Here is a 13,200-nt window from a genome sequence, read left to right as displayed (position 1 = left end):
GTACTGAGGAATAGTATGAAAACTGCCTATCGAATGGGTGAAGTGTCCTCCATGCGTTAATTAGCGGCATCTGCAATAATATCTGGTGCAGAGTGGTGGCGGTCCTGGTTGGCACACAGTGAGAATTTGAGGATCGGTCAGGGGAAATATCTAGGATCGTATTTGTCGCCCCCCACACTATACAGGCGTCATCTGAGGAGGTGAGCGTATCCAATATATTTATATATAAATCAGGATCGTCTCTATTGGGTCCATAAGTATTAACTAAGACAACCGCCTTAACAGCCACACTGCCCCAGACGATCACGTATCGTCCCTGGGAGTCAATTTTGCTGTCTGTATATTGAAATCCTAACGATGGGTGTATCAATGCGAGTACACCCTGTGCCTAGGTAGAGTACTCCGTATAATACCGCTGTGATCCCCAGTGTGTAAGGAGGTCGGTGTTTACCTTTTTGAGACCGTGGGTTTCTTGCAACATCAATATGTGTGAATGGTACCTAGCAATGTATGCTCCCACTTTTCTGGATTTTATAGGGTTATTGAGGCCACGAACATTCCAGGACAACAGTTTGTTTCAGTCCACTGCCCACAGGAGTCTTATGTGCCATCTATATTTCTCATGATTCTCCATACTATCTGTACCATTTCTAAGAATGTACCGCCTGCAGGGGCACAACCATAATTTTAACTACATTTAACTCCTATAACAGGTCACAAGCTCCGCACCCCCATTAACTCCCAGGTAGGTTTCATGGAGAGCAACCAACTCCCTTCCCTCCCCCCAACCCCTTCCTGCATCATCTCCCCCAACTTGATAATGTGATCCTTCAAACTTGTGGAACCTTCCTGAGGCGAGCATGTTGCAGCCACATGGCCGCTGTCGCCGAGTGCTCACGGTTCGAGTTTTAACAAATCATGACCAGAGCCACCTATTTTCATAATTATTCAATCAGAGCAAAGGATATCAACACAGCAACTTCCAGTCTCCGGGGTCCCGTCCCTCCTCACCTGGTACAGGTCTCATGTTCTGATCAGCCTCACGGTCTCTAAGGGGCAGAGGGATGAAGGCCTCCACATATGCCATTGCTGCAGAAGGAGTCTCAAAGAAATATGCTCTTCCTCCATGTTGGATCCTCATTTTGGCTGGGAAAATCAGGGCACAAGGAACACGGCGTAGCCGGAGTTGTCGTTTTACTGGTTCATATGATCTCCTTTGTGCTTGCATACCAGCCGCGAAGTCCGGATAGATGTGTATGTTACTTGCTTCATGATGTAACGTACCTTTTTCCCTTGCAAGTCTGAGGATCGTGTCTCTGTCCCTGTAATTAAGGAGACAAGAAATTATTGTGCGTAGCGGTGCAGCAGGCTTGGGCACCGGGGCTAGGGTGCGGTGGGCCCTCTCAACCAGAAAGTGCTCTGAGAAAGACTCCGTACCAAATAGGGATTTCAGGAGGGCCTCCACATGCCCTTCCATCAGACCTTTTGCAGAAGGACTCAGAAACTCCAACAATCCGGATGTTGTTTCTCCTGGATCTGGATTCAAGATCTTCAAACTTGCCCTGCATTTTGGATAAGTCCCCTTTAAGTTGTGCTATGTCACGGCCATGCTGGGTGATTGCATCTTCATTCGTACTGATCCTGTCTTCCGCTTTGGTGATGCAGGCGCTCTCCTTTTCCACCCTAGCTTTGTGAGCCGAAGGTTGCCACTATATCATTCTGTTTGACGTTTACTGCCAGGAATCCACTCTGCACGGTGGCCATCAGATGGTCCTCCCTTGCATCGTCGGACATTTTGGTTCGGATGCCAACAGCGGTCATTGTCGCCAGCCGTGGATCCTGGGGACTGAGAATTAGTAAAGGAGTCCATCGGGCCCGTTTTTTTGGCTCCTGAGCCTTTTTTCTCATGCCGGCCCATGTGCTGTGATCTAGATTAGGGAATGGACTGTGTTCTCCCACATCGTATGATAAGTTTATTGTTCTCAAAGCATGTTATGGCTCCTTAGAGTCTGAACGTAGTCGTATTCCAGCAGCACGTATATTTGCGGTCAAAGGGGATGATTTACCACAACTGTGCAGTTGTATGTGTGTATACGCGTGTGTTGGTATTATTGGAACCCTGGGATATAATGTTTCATGTCTAGGCCAGTTACTCAGTGGAGACATCCACAGGGCTGCGGCCCTTCAGACTATGGATGTTGTACCAGAGTTCAGGGCGTATGCTGGTTCTTTTTTTTTAAAAAAAATGTATACCCCATAATTGCTCCTCACCTTAGTTATTCGAGTTGCTGACATGCTCCCACAGAAGGACTGCACTGTGGGTGGTTAGCTCTCCTCACACGTATGTGCACTGCTCGTAACGGGTCTTCTCCTCAGCCTGCGAGACTTTTTACCACCAGTTGGATGCATCTCACCCAATTTGTGGTAGTTCGCGGATTGTTCTGTCGTAATCCGGTGTTGGGAGTGGATTATACTCTCTCACCTTATAGGGAAGCAGATGGCCACACCATGCCACGTACACGATGTAGAGGCTCCAGTGTAATGTCTTTCTGTACCGCTCTACGGGGACAGCTCTGCCTCTCTGTTGTGCCAAACTGAATTCAGTGAGTTGTAGTGTGCAGTAGGTGTCCGATGCACATGGGGCAAATGCCAAGGTGTTGTCCTCTTGATCTGCCCCAGCCTCCACGTTACAGGTGCTTGCCATCCACTTTCCGATCAGGCTGCATGTCAGGCCAGTTCCTGGGCGTACCTGATGGGCCGGGATGGTGCTGGAGGGCACCTCAGGGTGGATCCGCAGTGCAGGATTTCCTGGGACACGGGATACTGTCTAACGTCAGGCAGCTCTGCCCATTAGCACCGTAAGGAGATGTTTTGGAGGTGCCCCGAATGGCAGGGGGCAGTGATCCGCCGTCTCCTACTGGTAGGATGTCCGTTGTTTCTTCGATTCACGTCCAGGCTTACGGCGGTCCCATCAGTGTTTGGGTGGGAGTTGTTGCTGGGTATGAGCGTATCAGGGCCTCTGCCCATGGCGCATCCCTGATATCAGGTGCCTGGCTCTCCTTGTTGTGGCTCTCAGCGTATCCCGGGGCAGAGCGGGGTGATGGCACCAGCTTCCGTTCGGCTGGGCGATAGCCGGCCTCTCCCCTGCAGCAATCCTCTGTCACGTCTTCGTCGTGGCTGCCTAGCAGGACTAGTCTCAGGCAGGCCTTGCACTCCCATCTCTGGACCACGCGTCCAGAAGTCTGCCAAGACCTACACTGCCCCAGGCCGCTCGTGTCCTCAATTCACCAAGCCCCGCTGTGCTTCATCACCCGATGTGTCTTGGGCCTCCATGCATCGAGTCACGTACATCGGATGTCAGGGTAAGTACCGCGTCCAGAGTTCAACAAATGGGCCAGTAGGAATACGCCTCCTGCTGTCGGATGTATTTGCACCGTCTTCACTACATGGTGTTTCATGGGATAATCCGCAATGGGGGACCAGCTAGTTAGTCAGAGGGTTGCGATGTTGCGGCCGTGTCCGTTGCAGCCTCCCTCCCTCCCTCGCTCACACAGCTTGTCAATGGGCGCTGTGTCATCCACTCCTGGCTCCTCCCTCCAGCGGCCCTCCGCCACTCTCTTCCCTTGGCCTCAAGTGGATTTTGCCCGTTCCCCACGGGCGGCCAGCGCTGGGCGATGACTCCCGCTGAGTCTTTCACCAGAGGGTGTCTTCTTTAAAACCCAACGGTTCCACGCTAGGCTTTAGGATGTTTGCTGTAACATGAGACGTGTGGTGGCTTCCGATAGGATTCATTTTAAAAAGGATTTGCCACGGAACTGAGCTCCTCAATTCAGGCAGCCATTTCTTACGTTGGCAACAGTGCCCCCTCCCCTTGTCCCCCATCGTTTACTCGCACAGCTATATGATATGGCTTGACCAGAAGTGCATGTTTTACCACAGGAAGAAACTACTGTTATTACTACCTGATCAGAAGAAGTAAACCTGTATCTTTTTATGTGCATGAATAACTGGGTGCAAATAAATAATTAGAGAAACATTTGTTTCCAGTTAAAACATTTTTACTTGCTTATAAAATACTGCCATTAGGAATTGGGCTTACATTTTTACTCCCTAAAGAATAATTTTATTCTCGACTTTAAAAAATAAGTCAAATGCTCCCACTTCAAAATCTTATCAGGAGCATCCCATGACTGCGGATCCCAAAATGCCAAATGTTATATATACCCCCATATATATGCAGTGAAATGGGGTAAAACAAAAAAAGAAAATTCAACATTTTGGTGATGCACAGTAAAATATGTGCCGTGATCACATAGATCCCTGAATGTTAAGTTATATGCTTTTTATAGCCTTCATCATCTTTTGCCTTTTTCTAACTTGTTTCAACAGTGAGGGCCTAATTCACAGAAGTGTTTTATAATGGCAAAACCCCATTGGAAAACGCTCTGTGAATGGGGGCCTGAATGTTTCTGTCCTATGTAAGACAGATGTTCAAAGAACATGAAATAGCCTAGAAACTCCTATCCACCATTATAGTTTGTTCACTGTTTCCTGACCAGGATGTTTGCTTCCATTCTTATCTTCTGACTGCATGCCCAAATGGCATACTCACCCCCCCCCCCGCTCCCCACCCACCAATATGCTGGATATCTCTCTCACCCGCCTCCCTTCCCGGTTTTCTGTGCACTCCCCACCAGTTGCCGTGTTACCCTTTTCTCCCCCTTCCCTGATGGCATGTCTAGCCTTTTATGCTGCCTAAACAGGAAGAATTCAACCCACTTCTCTAGCAATGCATATCTGCTTCCCTTTTTCCATCACAGCCATGCTTGCATTTTATGTTTTTGCTCCCCTGGCCTTGTGCACTTCTTGCATGAGATGAATATGCTGCTTTAGCTCAGCGTATTCATTGATGTTCTGTTAACTCTGTGATTCTACTGAAAGAAGCATTGAGTTTGAGCAACAGGCAACTCAGGACTTATAATGTAGGGTTCACACTGGTTTACTTTCCGACACAAAGCAGGGCTTGGGTAGACTGGATGACTGAACTAGGTGTTTTCAAAGAAAATGGAATGGAGCAGTTTGAGCTTGCTTGAGGACCATAGTCATTCCTTCCTCCCTTCCTGGGGTTTACCCTCCTTGTGGTTAAATAAGTTACTCACAGTCAGTGGGGTTTTAAGTGTCCCCTGATCGACCTTTCTTTGCATAATCGGTTCCTTGTGTCTTTATCAGGAATTCTGAGCTCTCTAGGTGATCGTACCTACGTACCGAACTTGAGGGGTCCCAGTCTCGTTTCACACAATGTTGCACCTGCTGCTAGCTTACCGAGCCTTCTGTAGTATCTACTTCTCCCTCTCTCCTTGGTCTTCACTTGTCTTCCTCTCCCTTCCCTCTCCCCGTTTCTTATTTCGTTCCACTGTACGGCTCCTCTCCAGGTGTCCTCCCTCTGCATCACTCACCTCCTCCTCGTTCTGGTACCCTCTAGGCCTTCCGCTCCCCTTTCTGCTGTTCCACTTTCTCCTTCCTCCCTCCTATCTTGGCTTTGGCAACTCCTCCACCACTTCAATCCTGCTCTCGCTCCGCCTCTCATCACTAACCCCTCCTCTCCAAAATGACGGCCCTGCAGTCCTTCACCACCCATAACTGGCGTTTACTCAGAAGGTTGATTTATGTAGCTGTGTGGATCCGTCTCCCAGAGCTGTGTAATGTGCACTCCGCTCAGCTGTGTTTCTGCAGGAGTTGAATTTAGGCATTAATTTCTGGATTTCTAAAACCTTTCTCCAGTGGATTGGAGTTGGTGTACTCTGTGTGTTCCCTGTGACTCTGTGCTCTGGTCTTGTCTTCAACGGAGCTTGTGAATCGCCAGTCTTTCTTCCATTGCCAGGAGACAGCCAGGAGGCAGTGCTTAAAATCCCCACTATTAGAGGAGCGCGAGGTGTGCACTGTGTGTTCCCGTGGGCATCGTGGCATGGAGGCATTGAGGAGCTGTTGATTTTAATCAGTCCGGACCTGAAGCAAGTTTACCATCTTAGCTGACCTTTATCATCACAAGAAGGTACACTTTATATTTTGCTGTTTCAACGGGCTGTTAATCTCCCCTTCAATATGCGTGGTTTGCAAAGTGGGAAATGTTTAGGATCGATCTCTGACTTGATTGTGTTGCCCGATGAAGAATTAAAGACTGCTCGGCCTCCTTCTACAATTACGGGGACTCAGGGGGTTGTCTGTCCCCGTAGATTTGGAACAAACCAGTGCATCTTTGCATCCACAGTCAACTCAATCTCCACCGAATGGCTGGGGTGGTCCGTTTAACTCTGCACATCTCTGCACATCTGGGGATATTTGGTGCACAGAAATACAATGAAGGATCTTGCTCCCTTACTCATGAGGACCGGGAAGATCTGTGAGATTGCGCAGATTCCAATTCAATCTCTGATGTTTCAATTTTAGCACCTGTAATTTCCTCAGAATTGGCAAAAAGGGTCTGCCTTTCTGTAGGAGTCTCTACAGAGCCTCAACAAGGACATTTCAGCTGCCCCAATTGCAATTTAGAGAAGGTTCATCTTATAGATCTGCTCAAACGTTCACACCAATTCCTTTTCATTAGGATGCTGACTCTCCCCTGCATGCCCTTAGCTCTATGAATCGTGCTGATGCGCAGAGGTTTTTTGACCAGCCGGGTCCTGACTTTGTTCTTCTCTTATGTCCCAAAATGCTTCCACACATCATCATGAGCAACGTACTTCATCATTATCTCAAGCTCATGCTTCCAAGGGTGGCCAGGACGTACCTGCTAGTGATGCTTTTTCTTTTCCGGTGTTATCTCGGATCCTGGACTCCATGGACAGAGGTCATGATGTAACATCATTTGAATTGCAGGAGGTTTGCTCTGCATTTAAGGGCCTAGTTGAGAAAGTCAATTTTATTGAAGGTTTTGTGACCATGCTAGGCATGACTAATTCGATTGGAGCAAAATATGGTGGAGGCTCTGATCAGAAACCTGTAACCTCTATTACTTGCCAAACATCTTTTACTGAGCCTTATGCTGTGAATGTGATAGTGTGATTTAGGTCCCTTGTCCGATAAAACTGCTGCAATGTCAGTAGTGGGGTTCAACCAAGTTTGACAGATGGAGGAAATTGGTCCCTAGTCTTGAAAAACTATGTTGCCTTGATTTGTGACATTAACTCTACTGAGGTTGCTGCAGGTGCTATATTGGCCCCTACAGCATGCTTATTGCCCCCTCAAGAAATGGGGGTGAAAAAAAGAAAGAAAATGCGAATAAAAGCATTTATCACTTGCTCAGAATAAAAAAAGTTCTCTGAAATTCTTGAGCTCAATCAAAGCACAGACCGTCTTCTCGGAGGACTGCAATGCTTCAGGGTTATCCGGTGCTGAGACAATCGTCTCTGGTAATACTCATAAACCAAAACTCCAAAACTGGCACCTTAATTGCAAGTCGGGGAATGGCAATAATCAAAATGGTCTTGCTGGTTCTGTAAATGGAAGTAACCCATTAATAACAACATATCTAAAACCTAAATTAAAAGTTCCATGGACTGTTCCCTTGGACATAGGCTTGCTTTGTACCTATTCAGCTGGTTTCGAGGATGATGTGATTGAACCCGCTGATCAGCTAAAAGCTGCCACCTTGGATGTGAATCTAGCTATGGGTAAGGGACATGATAGAGAGGCTTTTTCTCCTCTACTTTAGCGCCTCCATCAGCCTTTGGCGGGATTACAACCACAACAGCTTCATTCCATCTCATTTAAAATCATCAGCCTTAGTATTTTTCTACAGGAGACTAGTACTTCAGCCCCCGCAACCCAGAGCGATGCAAGCTAGCCAACATCGTGCCCCTAAAGGCCTGAATAAGTCTTCTATGTTTAAATTACCTCGGAAGGAAGACGCAAAGGAAATTGATCGACTGCAGGTTATACCGGAGTGTGGGGCGCACTCTGGGGATGATTTATTTATGCTTGAAACACACTTTTAGGGTAAAGGACTTATATCCACTTAACCGTCAATATATTTTAGCCTTGTTTAGAGAAATTCCCACCCTTCATTTATTAACATCTAAAGATATTGCCAGAATCTTTTTTCTTGATTTTAGACAGGTGGACATGGTTAAAGTGGGCTTTAACTCCATGTTGATGAAAAATATGGTAGTATCAGAATCATCAATCTTGTTAAATTAGGGTTACCAACTGTCTGAAGACTGGATGGACTCGCCGTCATTATCAATTGTAGACAGAGGTGGTGGGCCCGATTTTTAAACCTTGAGAACCCCTGGTTATAATGTAAAATTGGATGCACCAAGTTTAAAGGGAACAAGTCACCCACGTTCAAAGAAACTATAAGTGGCCAATGATTTGGTCCCATATTATATAACCTGTCTTCGTGGACACATTTGTGTGCCAAGGGGTTCAAATTGAACTAATTCCATCAGGTTCCTATTGTAGAATACACGTGGCTTCAACCGCCTCTGTATTAATGACACCATCTGGGAAAACGGCGGATTTAATATGTTTGCAGGAAATCTTCATGCTAGATACTCCTTTTGTTAATGGCTTTTCAATTATCCGTGAACCTGCGTTGGGGGTTTTATTAGCACCTTGCTGTCTCCCCAGGGTCCAATGTTGAAAACTTGTTATTGGGCCTTGCAGACATTTTGGGCAACACAATTTCATGGTGAGCGTAAGCTCTTGAAGGTTTCTAATAGTGTTGACTAGCTATTTTAACCATGCGGTGACATCTTTGGAGTATTCTTTGCTTGATATTACCAATATTATCGACTCCCATAGCGTACTTCACAATGTTTATATTATTATCATGGGATACTTTAACTCAGGGTGCTTAGATGGTCACTGGTATGATGAGGGTACTACCCTTCCCCACTCTAATTTATCAGTTTCGGTCACTTCTGGACGCATGTGATTTAAAACTTCTTAACAGTAATGTCAAAGGTGATATGCCACCAAATTACACATGGACACATGGCCTAAATAGCACCACTCTGGACTGTGTATTCTGCTCTAGTGCTCTATTTTCTAGCTTCGACTTCTTCGAGGCTGTTGTTAATGAATGTAGTGATCACTCTCAATTGTTCTGTCTAAGAGAGTCCTGTGTCTCTGTCTCGGGGACACATGTACCAGTCCCAATTGAGGTGAGACCTAGAGATCGTGCTATTCTGTGGCGACCTAATATAGCTACGTGCTTTAATAATGTTGATCAGGAACTGCTTATGGTGCCTTGTCCTTAATGTCACCCCAGTCCTTTGGTTCTTATGTACAGGTTCTCCTCCAAGGGCTCACTTCTGCAAAATGCCCTAGATTGGTCCTTGAGAGGCGTTTCCCCTGCTCATAAATACAACATAATGATCAGTTCAAGGAAGAAACAACGTAGAAGTGAGATTAGGATAGCAAGGATATTGGGTGATATCGGAATCTCTACCATTAGAAGATCTAAACTAGCCTATAGCAATTTGGTGAGGGGTTGTAGACATACTGTTTCAAAGAGATGCAGAACATGTGCTATCTGCACTTGCTAATAAAGATTCCTTGTGTTTCTGGAAATTAGTAAGGGGGGGCCAAGTTCAATCCACCCTACAGCTACAGCCTGTCTCTGGCTGCCTTTGGGAATCCTACTTTAAAAACATGTATGCTGCTCAGCCCTCAGCGGTCATCAGCCCGGTGCAGAGCAGCATTGCTCCTAATGGGATTCAATCTTGGGAGATTCTGGAAATGGACATAGAGGCTGTATTGTTAGCTATTAAAAGGGCAAAGTCCACAAATGCACCTGGGCCGGATGGCCTTTCTAACCTTACCTTAAAATCTGCTCCCCAACTATGGGCAGCAGTTCTTAGTGCTATTCTAGAAAATCCTTGGTACTCCTAAGTTTCCCCGGTCATGGAAGGAGGCAATAGTAGTTGTGATCTTCAAGAAGAGAGATGGGTCGGAACCTGCAAACTACCACCCAATTTCACTTCTTGACTCCTATAAGATCTTTTCATGCTTTATATTGCGGGCCCTTGAACAATGGGCTGAAGTGTCTGGTAGATTTGACTGCAACCAGTCAGGCTTCCGCAAGGGAACAGGCACATCCTTGAACTGCTTGTTGATCAAGCTTTTGTCAAACCAGGCAGAAATGAATAAACATTGTTTGTATCTGGCTTTCCTGGATATTACAAGGCTTTTGATTGTGTTGATCGCTACAGGTTGTGGGCGATGTTGAGAGAATGGGATTGTCCTGAACCTTTGGTTATAATTTTGGAACATCTACACACTGATATTAGATTTAAAGTCAAGCTGGATCATTTTCGGGTTGAATCCTTGTTGAGCGGGGTTTACGGCAGGGATGTGTGAAGCAATTGCGTCAGCATTAGCTAGGAAATACGGGCGCTTCTCCCTCCTACCAGTGATGAAAATGTACAAAACGTTGGTTTAAAAATTGATCGACGGGGCAGAGGTGCGAGAAGAGGGGCTACTCTGGCCCAGGCTCGAGTCATCTGGAAGCAAGTGCTGGCACTCCCCATGGGCACACCAATGGCAGCCCTATGCCACATTTTGGGACTGGAAGTACTTGGCATCACCCATCAACCCTCGCAGGTCCAACTTGGGTCCTTCCTCTCCTCTATCTCTACCTGTGGTGTTCCCCAGAGGTCTAACCTCTCTCCCTGGCTGTTCAACCTATACCTGGCACTTCTTGCCCACCGCATTGCCATTCTCTGTCCGAACTTTCAGTGCTAGGCGGATGACACTCAGCTCATTTTCAGGCTCCCTTACGCCACCTATTCTCCTTCTCTCATCTCTGACTGTCCGCTATCCAGGAGTGATGTGCTGCCAATGATCTCTGCCATAATACCAGTAAGACTGAAATTCTCTTTATCGGCACACACATAGATGTGAGGCGAAAAGGAGAGCGTGGAGTCGAAGTTGACCCCAAGGTTTTTAGCCTCACAGGTGGGAGAAGGAAGAGGGCCAAGTGAGGCCGGCCATCTTCGACTCCACGCTCTCCTTTTCTCCTCACATCTCTGGCATCTCCAAGAAGTCACACTACCAGCTGCACCACCTCAGAGGTATTCTTCCTTTCCTCTCCTTCCCCCAGAAGCTCACTATCTCCAGAGCTGTGGTTCTCTCTAGGCTAGACTACTGCAACAGCCTCTTTCTACATGTGTCGTCTTCTACTTTCCGCCCTCTGCAACTCATCTAGAACAGGACTGCGAGACTTGTCCTTGGCCTCAAGCCCAGGGATCGTATCTCTCCAGGACTGAAATCTCTGCACTGGTTCCAGTGGCCGTGAGGATCAAGTTCAAAACCCTCTGCATTGTCCCCAAGGCCTTGTGGGGCCTGAGGCCTCAATACCTTCAACTCTCTCTTCCTAATATCTTCCCTCTCGAGATCTTTGCTCATCTGCCTCCAACTCCCTCAGAGTCAGTCACTTCTCCAAGCAACAGGTTGGTGGTAGATCTTTCTTCGGCTGGGGCCTCCCTCTGGAACAGCCTCCCTGTCTCCCTGAAACTTGAGGAGAACCATCTCCGGTTGGGAAGCACCTCAAGACTTTCTCTTTGCTTCTGCTTTCTCTCCTACTCTCCCCTGCTGAACTTCTGACTGAAACTGCACTGGTCACCTGGCTACCCTCTGTTCTCGGGCCCAGGTCCCCCGCCAGCTCCACACCTGCACTGCCTCCCGGGCAACCCTTGCACTCGTGGGCTGTTGCTGTATCCCTACAGCCCCCACCAGCTCTTGACACTTGATGTCTGCACTTGCCACTTGCTAGCTGCACTTTTTACCTATTGCTTTATTTATTCTAATTATTTATCATTGTTGATCCTATGTACTGCACTGCCCCTCCCGCGTCCCCTGCACTTGCGCAATCTCAATGTCAACTGCCTAGTAAGATCTGTCTTCCCTTTATTTCCCCCTCTCTTGCCTTGTAGCACCTTGAAACACTTGTGTATAGGTGCATTATAAATGCCATATATCATATCATATATTACCTGTTGTAGAATCCTATTATTGAGAAGCATTCTGTTCCCTCCAGCTTTTCTTTTTCCCTTTTTGTGCACCTTAATGCTGTCTTTCATGTGGGCTATTTCGTTCCCTTGATTTCTTGGATGAAAGGTGTTTTAACTACCCTGGAAGTAAATGGTATACTGTTGGGGGATTTGAAGTATAGACCATCCAGGGTCAAGAAGAAATTATTTGAAAATGCTTCGATTGCAAATAGAGACTGTCTAGAGACTTATAAAATCTTTTCTCATTTCTTTTGGATGTCATACAATATTATCAAACACAGAAATGTATGGGAAGATATTCGTCCAAACAGTCAAGGGAATTTTGGTTACGTGTAAAGTTAAACTTGCTGTTAACTAACGATGTCTTGGGTGCAAGGAACAGATTGCAGAAGGAACAACGGGCGTGCCGCCTATGTAAGAATTGTTATGAAACCATAAAGCATATAACTATTGAATGCCCACCACTCGCTAAACAGCAGAGCAAAATGTTTGAATTATATTTTAAAACTAGACCGTTGTTTACATGGGAAATGCTGTGGTGGAAATTCCGTTTAGAGCCAACTGATCAATTGGTTATAACAATGATGCATTTTGTAAAAAGTAGAAAGATTGACTCAGTGAGATTATTTTAATATAATGTAATTACTAGGAATTGTATATGCGATTTTATCCTTCTTTTTTTCTGCTTTGTTTTTTAAAAGATCTGTTATGCTCTTTTATATATGTATGAATTGATTGTATGTTATCTTGCTTGTTTTATCTTTCTGTTTGATGCGTGTAAAGTTTCACCTGCTGAAGCTAGGTCACAAAATAAAGAATCGAATTGGTTGTTGTGCGCCTCTTGCCATGGCTCAGTGACCAAACTCTTGAGTATTGTCTCCCCTTTTGGATTTCTGCTCATTCTGGTGTTTGTTGCTGCCAGACTCTGCCTCTGCGATCTTAGCTTGAATACGCACAGCGTTCGCGCTACTCTGCAAGACAATCTTTCTTCTGTTGAGTATATGCTACCATTCCTAATATGAAACTAGTGCTGACTGCTAGTTGTTCGGAGGTATCTTGTCCCTGCATTGACCCACCTTGTGTGCCCTCCTGTCTCAGGTTGTCAGGTGAAGAGTGCTGTTGACACACTACTTGGTACAAAGGTCTCTAAAAAGTTGCTGCGTGGTCCACATTAGTCCGTCCATAT

General features: G+C 46.3%; 1 protein-coding gene across 1 annotated transcript in view; it reads left to right on the top strand.

Annotated features, from left to right (window-relative positions):
• The window catches only part of RCC1L (RCC1 like), a 338,336-nt gene that overhangs the window by 251,141 nt on the left and 73,995 nt on the right, over window positions 1-13,200 (top strand). The window lies entirely within an intron of this gene.

The sequence above is a fragment of the Ambystoma mexicanum genome, chromosome 9 (genome assembly GCF_040938575.1).
Source record: "Ambystoma mexicanum isolate Mex_15411 chromosome 9, UKY_AmexF1_1, whole genome shotgun sequence".
NCBI classification, from domain to species: domain Eukaryota; kingdom Metazoa; phylum Chordata; class Amphibia; order Caudata; family Ambystomatidae; genus Ambystoma; species Ambystoma mexicanum.
The sequence above is the reverse complement of the archived record's forward strand: the minus strand, read 5'-3'. Positions and strand labels throughout refer to the sequence as shown.